Source organism: Adiantum capillus-veneris, chromosome 22 (assembly GCF_014529385.1).
Source record: "Adiantum capillus-veneris isolate H3 chromosome 22, ASM1452938v2, whole genome shotgun sequence".
Lineage (NCBI taxonomy): Eukaryota > Viridiplantae > Streptophyta > Polypodiopsida > Polypodiales > Pteridaceae > Adiantum > Adiantum capillus-veneris.
The window spans coordinates 15,161,512-15,174,608 of NC_140952.1; the positions used below are offsets into that span (position 1 = coordinate 15,161,512).

The 13,097-nt window shown below is 48.2% G+C and overlaps 1 protein-coding gene across 4 annotated transcripts in view; it reads right to left on the reverse strand.

The window, feature by feature from the left end:
* The window catches only part of LOC147428949 (fanconi anemia group F protein (FANCF)), a 163,005-nt gene that overhangs the window by 131,795 nt on the left and 18,113 nt on the right, over positions 1-13,097 (reverse strand). The window lies entirely within an intron of this gene.

Consider the following 13,097-nt stretch of genomic DNA (forward strand, 5'->3'; position numbering starts at 1 on the left):
TGCAATGGAAGGCATGCAGATCCTAAAAGAGTTGATTGACATGATTATAATCATTGCCCCACTGCTCTACCTGTAACATGAACATCTTTCAATTCTTTTGCATGTCATGAACCCAGCCAAGCTTATTCCTCGTGGCCTTGACCTATTCCATCCCACACAAGTCCTGAAACCTGCTACACTAGTAGGTTTGCAATAAGGGTGCTAAAAACAGCAAAACATGAGGAGATGCTTGAAGGGGGAAAAAAATCCAGAGAGACCAGTAATCACCCACGTGTGTGTGCACACTTGGTACATTGGATTAGAAGCTGTATAAGGTTTTGTGCAGCATTTGGGCTTGGAGGCATTAGAAATTGCCTATAGCTCCGCACGAGTCCCAGAGCATTTTCTAGGCTAGTGTAGGACACCAATGTCCTTCACATACATATGAAAATCTACTCTGCAATTAACAGAAGGGAAAATGCATCAAAACACAACCACACAGGGAAGTATGCGGTAGCACGAGCATTGTGAAAAGGTCAACAGAGAGTTGCCTCCAACGTATTCGAGGCTAGTGTAGGACACCATTGTCCTTCACATACATATCAAAATCTACTATGCAATTAACAGAAGGGAACATCATCAAAACACAACCACACGCTGAAGTATGCGGCAGGACGAGCATTGTGAAAAAGGCAACAGAGAGTTGTCTCTAACATATTGTGTGTTTTGTTGCTTCTCTCTGACAATCATTCTGTGATGGTTGGTGAATGGATGAAATAAAATGATGATCAAGCTTAGGCTTTTTCCACTCTTCATAGTTTCTAAGCGTCGATGACTTCAGTATAATTAGAACGATTTCATTTATATCTACGGTAACTCTGTGTGTGTGTGTGTGTGTGTGTGTGTGTGTGTGTGTGTGTGTGTGTGTGTGTGTGTGTGTGTGAGAGAGAGAGAGAGAGAGAGAAAAGAAAGAAAAGAAAGAAAGATTTTTAACGTCTATGTCAGGCCGAAATCGGCCTATGAGAGAGAGAGAGAGAGAAATGAAATGAAATGAAATGTTATATTAACGTCTTCAAAAGGCCAAAATGACCTATGAGACCAATCAGTTACAAAATAGTGAATCTAATACCATGTCTGGGTACAAAAGAACTAGAAAAGAACTAGAAGTGGAACAAAATACTACTACTACTACTACAATCTAAAACTACGTGGGTGTAGCAGCTGATACAATAGGTACCCGGTAAACTGGATGTAACAGTGTGTGAAACAAAGATGGAAGAAATGGTGAGGATCCATCCTCATCTGCACTCTGGATGTCGAGAGAGTATGGCTCGAATCTTCTGTTGTAGTCTCCGTCGATGCTGTGTAGCTCCTCTCCTCAGTCGCGGTCGTCTGTATCTCTGTAGCTCCAATGCTCGGTCGATGAGAGTGCCAGTAGTGGTCGAATGAGTGTGGGACGAGCTCTGCAGTGGTGGCTGCTCCTCTGGCTGTCCCATATCTAGTGAAAAGAAATCTGTAATGTGTCTCTGGGACTGCCTCTCTCTAGCTCTCCCCAGTAAAGTGTCTCTATACCTGTGTAACTCAAGTAGATATAGTCCAAGACATCTCTGATCCTCATAACTCATGACCCTAGATAGAGGACCAAAACCCTCTCTGAATAAGCAGTGGAAAAGCCCCCGTATCTCATAGAACACTGTGCAATGACATATGTAGTGCAACTCTGTCTCTGGCTCTCTCTGGCATAATCGGCATATCCTGCTGTCTGCTGGTATCCCTCTGAATCTACCAGTCTCAATCTCGAGCTGATGTGAGGATGTGCGTATCTGACCAATGGCACAACGCAAACCATGAGACATATGTGTGTCCATGTAGCTGGGTCGAATCACAAACCCATCTCCTGTGAGGTGGAGAAGATGCTCTCTATAGAAAGCCATCTTCGTGCTCAACTCCTGAGGCGGCTCTATCCATGTCCTCCTGGTGTCGAGCTGGATCAGGTCCTGACGAATGAGTCTAGTGATCTCCACCCGTGTAAGAGACAACGAGGGTGCCTGAAGACAATACTGGAAAGGGGGCAACCTGTCCATGGTGAAGCCATGCGTCTGAAACCATGAAGTCATCTGTGCATACCAGCATGAAGTGTCCCCCTGTAGAGCTAACTGTCTGGAAGACTCAAGGGCCAGTCTAGCATATCTGTCTCTAGTAGTATCCCATAGGCTGTGCACAAAGGACACTGATCTGGTAAGCGCCTCAATCTCCATGGGGGGGGCAGCTAGCTCTGCTCGAATGATTGCGTGAGGTACGGAGGCCTTGGCTCTAATCAATCGGGAGATCATAGATACCAAGGGCCTCTCCATACGTCTCCAACCATCCTGGCCTACAGAAGGTCCCCAAACCTGTACCCCATACATCATAGCTGAGGCTACTAGAGTATCAAAGAGCCATAACTTTGTCCGAGGTTCCTGGAACTGAACCTGCGAACACATCCTCTCCAAGCCTCCCAAGGCCGCATAAGCTCTGGTCAGTCTAGTCTCTGCTGCTCTCCCCAAAGAAAACCTCGGCCCAGTGAAGACTATCCCAAGGTAAGTGTATGCATCTGTATACTCCACAATCTCTTGACCATACGTGAAGGTCGGTGCCGATCTCCTGATCCACTGCGGTGTGGTGTTAAACACCATGACCTTGGTTTTACCAAGGTTTACAGACAATCCACTATCCTCTGCAAAACTGTGTAATGCATCCAACTGTCGCTGCATACCCTCTGGTGAGTCAGAGATCAAGACAATATCATCAGCATATAACAACAATGGGATCCACGTCCCTGCCAGCTGGGCACCTCTATCACCCTCTCTGTCAATGTAATCAGACACCTCATCAACATACATACCAAATAGAGTAGGAGACAATGGGCAACCTTGTTTCACCCCGATAGTGGAGTGAACTAAGTCAGATATCCCCTCTGGGGTGCGTACATGTCCCATCAGTGATCTGTATAAAGCCATAATCCCCCAAATCAACACTGTGGGCACCCCCATCTCCTGCAGTCTGCGCATCAGTCGAGCTCTCGGTACCATGTCAAATGCTTTGCGGAAATCCACAAAGCTACAATAAATCCGTCTCCCATGTGACCTGCCCTCCTCAATGATAGCTCTGAGTATCAGAATATGGTCAAGAGTGGAGAAACCCCTCCTGAAACCTGCCTGTCCCTTTGCCCGTACACCCTCACCCTCTGCCCAGTTACTCAACTGCTGCTCAATAATGGATGCATACAATCGTGCCAGTGTGTGTCCAACCATAATAGTGCGGTAATTTCCAGGCTCTGTAGGATCACCTGCCTTGAATATAGGCACAATAGTAGAGAACCTCCAAGTCTCAGGTAATCCCTCACACATGGCACGATTGAACAACACTGCAAGAACCTCCATCAGCATATCCCTAGCATGTATAAAGTGCTCCGCTACTAGACCGTCATGATCGTAAGCCCTCCTGGTCCTCATCCTGTCAATGGCTCTCTTTACCATCTCAGTGGTAAAGAAGGTGCTCGTAGGTGGACATGGCTCTGTAGGATCTGGAAGGGGATCCTGCCCAAGAACCGTATATAACGATGTCGCATACTGGCCCCACACATCAGGAGAAGTAATCACTGGGGGAGGGGAGTGCTCATGGAAGAGTCGCCATGCCTCGCCTGAGTCTCTACTCAAGAACAACGGATACAAGTCTCGCTCCATCTGGGCCAGGTAAGCTCGTTTCTTCTTTCGCACAAGGCGCCGAAAAGCAATCCGTGACTGTCTGTAGGTGATGACTCCTAAATGAAGATCCCTCTGAAGCTGGGCTCTCATCTCTCTGCACTCCTCATCATACCAACTATTCTGGGGCATGCTCCCAGAATGTCGCCTCCGATCCGATTGAGTGTGTGGGTATGCCTTATGATGCTGCATCATGTAGTGTCTCAGTCAGTAAAGTAGTGCACTCCTCTACTGAGAGGCCTGGAGCAACTGTGCATAGACGATCCCAGATCGCCTCTGTATAAACCGAGTCAGTCTCTGGTGTAAATGTATAACGGGTGTGTGACCTGCCTCCTGATTTCTGGGCTGTACTAAACTGAAAAGATACGGACAGTGTCAAGAGAGCATGATCCACTGCTACGCCCACTGGTCTGGCTCCCACTGTGAAATCTGGGCTGTACTAAACTGAAAAGATACGGACAGTGTCTAGAGAGCATGATCCACTGCTACGCCCACTGGTCTGGCTCCCACTGGCTCAAGAGAGTGGTGGGGAGAAATTACGCGAGGCAATTCTCTGCACTCTGTCGCAAACTTGTCTGCGCGCTGCTCCAACCCACTGCGCCTGCGTCAACAGGTGTCTCTGAGTGTGTGTGTGTGTGTGTGTGTGTGTGTGTGTGTGTGTGTGTGCCCTTCGCGAAAGCCTGCTCGCGCCCCACTCTGCCCAGCTTGTGAGGGCCTCTTTGTGTTCGTGTGTGTGTGGGTCTGACAACGTGTGAGTGTGCGTGTTACAGTCAACGGCAGCGCAAGTAACAAGGCTGCACCATTGCAACCCTGGCAATAACAGGTTCTCTGCATCATTCTGTATATTGCACGCAGACAGTAAGTGTAGAAAGCCTGCTACCAAATTGCATTCTACAGATTTGGCCTTGCTTGTTGCTGTCAGAATTTAGTCGAACTGTTGCAGTATCAGTGTTAGGCAGGTTACAATTACGCACAAATTTCAGTATTACAAGCAAAGTTTAAATTACAGTATTACAGGTAAAGTTTTTAGCAGATGTATGAATTTTGTGGGAGATGTACATATCTCTGCAGTCTTTGTAAATAGATAAAGTGTCAAATTACCAAAAAAAAGGGGAAAACCAGTATTGGCTTTAGTTCTCGGTCATGGTCCGGTTGATGCAGTCAGAGTTCCCGTGCGTCTTCAAGCGTCGTAGAGCCATGGAGAGTGTTTCGGAGAGTGCTTTTGAAATCAAAACTTGTCTGTATGAAGACTTCGAAGAGGCCCGAAAAGCCTAGAATGGTCAGGCACCTGCCCTTGAGGTGCAAATTCCAGTACAGGACCTGATGGATCCGGTAGCGCAATATGCCATGAATGCGGTCATTTTGATTTTCCCTGGCAAAATGCCTCTTGCGAAGGATGTCGGACAGTGGGTTGATTTCCTACTCAAACGTCAGGGTGTCCGAGGCGTTTATTTTGGTGCTCGAGGTTAGGTATTATTGGCAGATATTGAGGCTAGAAACCTCTTGCTAGAGATGTCTCCTCTCTTTTTTGGCACGCAAACGACTCATGTTCTGCTTTGGACTTTTACGAAGGACTATCAAAGTCTTATTCGTCACAAATGTCCTATGTGGGTGGAAATTGTTGACTTTCCCCGCACGTGGAGGCATTTTCTTCCTTTGTTGGCTGCTCAACTTGGCAAGGTCATTTGCCCGCCGAAATTGGATGCGAACACTAACAGGTTTTGCATTTTGTGGGATACGGATAAGCAAACCCCGGATGGAATTATGGTGGATTCAGGGGATCCTTGGGTAGGCAAGCGCCCTTTTAAACTTAAATGGGGCAAGTTTGCTAACTCCTGTTTTCGATGCGGTAAATTCGGTCACATGCAATCTGAATGTCCTGAACCAATTTCGCAGCCCCCTCTTTCGGTTGTTCCTTCCTTTGTCCCTGTCCCTATAGGCAAATCTGTTGGTGAAGCTAAATCGAATGAAATCCTTGCAATGAAGGTGGCTTCTAATGTAGATAAAGGGAAAAACAAAAATCCGCCGTCTGCGGATGTTGGGAATGTAAATGCGGGGAAAGGAAAAAATGTTGCGTCGATTGATGTTGGCTCGTGGGCGATACCTAAAAAGACAGTAAAAATTCGTACTCCACCTTCATCTCGTAATTATGTTTCTCTGGTTAACGCCAATAAGAATGTATCATTTAAGCAACTTCCCTGCAATGAAAATCGCACGTTGATTGACGCTTGGGAAAAAGCGATGCACTCTTATAAGGATGTACTTTTGGGCGAGGCTTCCACTTCTCAGGCAGTCTCTATGGATAAGTTTCTTGCTTTGACTCAGCGGATGGGTTCTGGCATGGATGTGGTGGATGGAGATGTCCATATGGGCATCTCGACTTGATCCTTCCGTTTCGTGCCGTTGTAAATATGGTTTTAATGCACAGTCGCATTAAATGCATTTCATATAATGTGCGTGGGTTATGTAACCTGGACAAATGGCGACTGACCTGGCACTATGTACATACATGTAAGGCAAATATCGTGGTTTTGCAAGAACACAACCAGCATGACTTTGTTGGTCAGTGTTCTTATTTCGCAGGTTACTAGATTGCATATGCTGGTTTGCATAATTACTCAGGTTTATTGATGTTGGTTCAACATGAGCTTCAGCCAGTTCTCTTGTATAATGATCCGAACGGCCGTTGGATGGTAATTCAATGCTTGTTGAATGGTCAGGTGTATGAATTTGGAGGTGTTTATGCGTATACATCATCTGGACAAAGGGCTGCTCTATGGCGAGACATCTCTTCTCGCTCATGGACCTCAAGTGCATTTCTTTGCGGTGATTTTAATAATACCCCTGAGATGGATAATAGTACCACTGGCAATTCCCATATGTTGTTTGCGGAAAGGCAAGAATGGGATAATCTTTTTGATGTTACTCAGATGACTGATATATGGCGGCATTTGCATCCAAATGCATCTGGTTTTACTTTTCAAAATGTTGCCCATTCTTCTTATCGAGCGCGGTTGGACAGATGGTATTTGCTTAATTTGCAACAAGATGAGGAATTTGTATGTGAGGTCAACATCGATCACACCTTGCAGTTATCGCATCATTACCCTGTTTTGCTGATGTGAGTTTTGGGCAGACTCGTTGTGATCGGTCTCTTCCGAGGAAACGTCTGCTGCTTGTCAATAAAGCTTATCTCACACATGAGGTTTTTCGGGGAATGATCTCTGAGGTTCTTCCCCCTCTGCTGGTTCATATGCATCTTGATCTTGATGCCGCTTGGTATCGCTTTGTTATGAGGGTGCAAAGTGTTATTTGTGACTATGGCAAGCATTACATGCAATGCACTCGAGGGGAAGTCAAAGATGCGAAGCATGCTTGTCAACGACTGCAAGAGTTGGCTGATTTGCGGCCTCTGTCTAATTTTGAGATGTCGGAGCTATGTGGAGCCTCTGTGTGTATTCAGCGTAATGACAAGCGAAAGCTTGCTAAATGGCAAACGCGTGCTCGCCAACAGGCTTTCATGGACAAAGGCTGTGCTTCAAAGCAATTTTTTAAGCATTTACATCATTCGAGAATCTCGGGTGCAATCAAGCGCGTTATGCTTTCCTCGAGTGTTTGGACTTCTTCAAAGCAAGAACTTGTGGATGCCATGGTTTTGCATTATCGACAGGTGTTTGCTGCTCCTTCTCAGACATCTTTGGCTGCTCGCCATGCGCATCAATTGATGCTTTCCTTTGTTACTCCGATTATATCCCCGCAAGATGCATGTGGTCTTGAGGACCCCTTCACTGCCTCAGAATTGCATAGTGCATTGCTTGATTTGGGCCGCTGGCGGTCTCCCGGCTGGGATGAGCTTACTGTGGAATTTTTCCTCTCCTTCTGGGAGGATCTTGAGTATCCACTGCTTTACATGATTAGTGCAGCATGGGAGAAACAAGATTTGCCGATATCTTGGAAAGAAGGTTTACTTAAATTGCTGCCTAAGCAAGCGCTTTGTGAGCGATTCTCTCATTGGCGTCCGATTACTTTGATGCCGGTGGTTTATAAGATATTGGCTAAGATGCTGGTGCACCGCATTAAGGACCATCTTTTTGCAGGACTCCATCAGGCTCAATATGGTTTCATTCCACGTCGCCAGATTCTGGATAATCTGGCTAATGTTTTGATTGGCATGGAGTACGCTAAGTACACTCAACAAGATGTGTTGGTTATGCAAGTTGACATTGAAAAGGCCTTTGACACTGTACAGTGGGACTTCATTGCCACCACCATGACGTGTTTAGGGTTTGGTCCTAAATTCGCCAATGTGGTTTATGTTTTGTATGCATGTAGCACATCTTCAGGGATATTAGAAGGTGAATTAACTGAATCTTGGCCTCTTGGTTGTTCGATCAGGCAGGGCTGCCCCCTTAGTGCTCTATTGTATGTTGTTGCTACTCACCCGTTGTTGACTTATCTTGATCACTTGACCTCTGTTCAGAGTCTGCATGGTCTGCGGTTACCTTTGGGTCGTACATTCGTTGGCCAGGCTTACGTTGATGATTCATTGTTTATGCCTCGTAATTAGCAAGAGGATGTCAAGGTGATTATGGAAGCCTTGGAACTGTTTGGCATTGCGGCTGGGCTTAAAGTCAACTTTTGTAAATCGAAGCTTCTGCCTCTCCGTTCTTGTGATTGGCATAGTATGTTGTGGCCATGTGAGATTGTGTCTTCAAATGTGACCACTAGGCATTTGGGTTATCCAATTGGATGGAATGTTACTCACTCTCAGAAAGTCGATTGGGTTATGCAACGCTTGAATGTCAAATTGCATTACTGGAAGCTTTCTACTTGGCCCTTGCATGTTCGTCTGCGAATTGTTCAGAGTATCCTGTTGGCATATGTTCAGTTCTTTTTGGCCTCCCCGATGTCTTGATTCTCTTATGTCGGACGTTATGTCCCATTTGTGGCGGACTCATGCTACCAAAAAAGGCTTACGCTTGCTGTCGATGGAGAAGCTTTGCACTCCTAAACGTTTTGGTGGACTTAATATCTTGGATTTGTGCAGGCATGTGTATGCGCGGAAAGCTATGTTGTTGCCCACTCTTGTGCAACAAATTCAGCCTTGGACTTTGATGTTTGCATTCCTCGATCAGCACATTGTTACTTCTGCTTTTGGCCATTGGCAACCCTCTCTCTAGGAGGTGGTTTTTGGCAAGATGGAAGGGCACATTCCTGGATGTCCACTTGCTTCCTCTCTAGTATCTGCTTGGAAAGAGGTTACGATGCATTTATCGTGGAATCCTCGGCAGGAAGGTGATTCGATCCGATTGGAAAGTCTCCATTGGAGCCGGGGCATTCTCTCTTACTTTGGTCGACTGCTCACCCCGTCAGGCTTACTTTCTCTCTGGTCGTGGCATTCGTGTGGTTGAGGATGTGGTCGATGAGGCTGGATATACGTTTGAGTTTTCCTTTGCTGCTCATCGTTTTGGGTTGGGCATGCATTACCGTCAGTTTTGGAGCGAGCTTCAAAGCATGTTGCTCGACTTTTTGCCTGTTTCACCTTTGCTTGATGGTGATCGCATGTTTGATTGGGCCTTTCGGGAAACGCCTTTTCGAGCTATTTTTGCAGGTCGAATTTATGCTATTCTTCTACCACGACCATGGCTTGATGGTCATTGTAATGCCATTTAGCGCATGCACAAATCTGACCTCTGGTGGAGGAGGCTCCTCTCTGCCTTGTGGAAAAGACATTTGCCTTTGAAGGAGCGTCTGTTTCTTTGGCGTTGTTTGCTTGGAGTGCTTCCCGTTGGCACTTTTCTTCGGGCGCGTCATATTCGTCCTTCTTCTTGCGTTCGTTGCTCGACTGCAGAAGAGGATATTTCTCACTTATTGTGGGATTGCTGCGTTACTAGAGACTTCCTTCGCCATGTATCAGCGTGTCTGCGGCTCCGTTTTCCTGGGGTTGTCTTTCACAAAAGGTTCTGGGCATTTGGCATTTTCTCACTGACGTTACAGCGTTTTGCGGTCTTCTTCATGTGGGTCAGATACTGGGCTTTCTAAACCGTGTGGAGTCAGCGTAATGCTTACATGTTTCATCGTACTCATGCGGATCCATTCCCTCTCTTCAGGCTTTCTCTTAGGCAATCGTTACCGTTTACTTTGGAAGTTGGTGATATCACCTTAGAGATGCATCAGCTTTCATATGAATGTTTTTAGCTACGCTCTACAGATGAGGAGTTTTGTGCTCTCCCCCTTGTATATGATCTTTTCAATGGGTTTTCCTCACTTTGAGATTTCCCACTAGTAAATTAATCAATCGATTTACAAAAAAAAATGTGTGTGTGTGTGTGTGTGTGTGTGATAGTAACAGGGGACGGTGGGGACAGCCCCTAGAGACGGGGGATTCCCGTATCTGGGACGGGGACAGGTGGGGACGGGGGATTCCCGTATCTGGAACGGGGACAGGTGGGGACGTGCTACACGGACGGCAGCCGGGCTGCCAACTGGGGTCGCAGCCTAAGTGGTAGGGGACAGTCAACGGTCAAGATTTTACAAAAATTTAAAAACTGACCGTTTCTAACGGTCAGTTTCTCTCCAACAGCCATGTTTTTGAACTTTGAAGCTTTCAAGCCTCAATGGGCTGCACCCCCATGGCTATAAAAGCCACCCTTGTGGCATATACTTTTCATTTTGTATCCATCTTGATTCTCGTGTCATCGATGTTTTATCAGCACATTTGCGTCTATATGACTCATGTTCTTTGGTCTATTTAGTGTAAATTTGTGGTCAAAGGCTACTGCTCACTCGCCATCGCTGGCACCCCCTTCCCACCCCGTGCACGCTGCCCCCTCTCTCACGCCTTGATGTCCCGCTCGAGCCCGCTCCTCCCCCCCCTTCATAACCAGCCCGCTATCTCCCTCCCTTGCATCCATTACCTCCTCCCATCCCGCAAAACCCCCCCCCCCCCCCCCCCCTCCATTTCGCGCCATCCTTCCTTGCATCCTCTTCACCGACCGACGTCCTGCTTTGCTGTCTTGGAGGCTGTCCACGCCAGCGGGAGTACGCCTATTCCCGACTTCTTCGCAGTAGCAGACACAGATGGAGGTTCAAGCCCCATCCCAGAATGACTCTCAAGAGGCCCCCTCGCCCGACCCTGTAGAGCTTACCATCCGAATTGCTCTCTCGCCGACAGAGCAAGCGAGCCTCGCAGCGGAGGTGGAGCGCCTCTAGGCGACCTTCGTCATCTACAAGATCATCGGTACCCAACCTAGCAGAGGGGAGGTGCATGATCTCCTCCACGCCCGCCTTCTCGCAGAGGTGGGCAAGATCCTCGACGTTCAGCTCCTCGAATGTGGCTACTATCAGATAGAGTTTGAGACCTCCGAGGTGGCATCCAAGGTCATTGCGATGAGCCCCCTGGCCATCCGTCTGGCACGAGCTCACTTTCGACAGTGGCACCATGGTTTCGACCCAGATACCGACGTTCTTGTCGAGGAGGCAGACCTTTCCATCTCAGTCTGCTTCCTCGGCCTGAGGAGGGAGTACCTTCCGCTCCTATCCACGATAGGCTCAGAGATTGGGATTGTCCTGGAGACACCTCGCACGGCAACCTCTGTAGTTTCCAAGGCAGCTAGCATTTCCATAGTACGTGTTCTGGTTCGGAATACCCACACCCTACCGAAGGTGATTCTATTACCTCAGGGGGTTGGCTCCGCCAGAGCGTGGAGTATTTGGACCTCCCAAATCAGTGTTTCATTTGTCGTCAGATGGGCCATCTTGCGAAGGCCTATCCACCGAGGAGGCCCCAACCTTCACCTCACGCTCAGCCTGAGCCTCTTAGGGCTAGCCAACAGCAACAGACAGAGTCACAGGGTGCTCAAGCAGACTCGTCCTCCGAGCCTGGGACTCAAGCACAGGGAACCCTTTCGACCCTCTTTAGAAGACGAGGTCCCAACTCCACCCTCCACCTCAGTCTCACCTTTGACAGCCCCTCCTCCCCCCAAGTCCTCCTCCGCCCCTCCCTCCCCCTCCCCCGCCTCACCCCTCTCCTTCTGCCGCTCCCTGCCCCCCTACTCTCACTACCCCCCTGCTTTTACATCTCCTCCCTCTCCTACCCCGCAACCGACCCATGGGGTAGGACCTTCCTCGGCTGCTAGGAGATTTCTTGGTAGCGCTTTTGACACAAGTCGCTTGGCGAGAGAGGGACAACCTTTCTTGCGAACCCCCCTTCTGGTGCAGACGTCTCCCTTTGCAACAGTTCCTCGTGGACTGACCAGCTTCGATATTCGTCGTAGGTGGGACTTCTTCGCCTACGACTTCACACGGTTTCTCGGCGACCCTTCACCAAACTTTGAGGCAGCTTGTTTCAGAGTTCATGTATTGTTCCTTGCAGCTAGAGGGATAAAGGCCCTGGACTCAGCGGTTGGCTTCTCTTTTCCCTTATGTGGTAGGGACCAATCTAAGTGGACTTTGGACTTAGTGATGGAGTGGTGTAGGCACAGGCCCTCGAGTTCTCTCACCACCTGGGGGTTACAGACCTGGCATAGACTTTGTGGCCATTGGTCAAGTTCTCAGTGACACCTCCAGACGCGGCAGGATGTAGACACATTGTGGTACACCTCTTTATATATTGTGGTACACCTCTTTGTTGACACCCAGAGCCCACCATGCTATGTATACATACATGAGGACTTCTGGACAGAAGGTTGCCCTACGCACGGCACACTCTTCTTGGGCCTCGGCTAGACATTCTTTGCAGTCACGCCTATCTCGAGGATGCTCGGATGCGGATTATTCCCCATCCAAGCCAGCCTCGAAGATAGCGCGGTTAGTTGCTGCTGCAGCATCAGTTCTTTCTCATTCTCCATGAGGATTGTCTCATGTAACGTGCAAGGATTAGGTAGGCCCCACTTCCAGCGCCAACGGGGTCGATTGCATCACGAGCTTCAACCATGCCTCGTGGGCAGAGAGATTGATCTTCTTATGCTGCAGGAGCATCATCTCTGTGAGAGCCGCATTAGACGATGTGGTCAGCTTTTGCGTGGGCGATATGAGACATTTTAGTCACCTGCATTTGGACTTAGTGGTATCCAAGGAGGGGTATGTATGACTATTGCGGACTCTTGGCAGCAAGCCATTGTGGGCAGAGGTATTATTGTGCCCGGCAGGGCTCAGTGATTACTATGCAGGTTTAGGGTTGACTATTGGGCTTCCTGAACAACTATGCCCCCAATCTGGCAAGTGCACGTGCAAAGTTTTGGTCTCACATTCTAGAGTCTCCGCCCCATGCAAAGCAATGGTGCATTGGGGGTGACTTCAACATGCTGGAGGACCCCTTTGACAGGATTGGAGGTAGTCATGCTACTGTGCCACAGAGCTCGGTTGGTAGCTTGG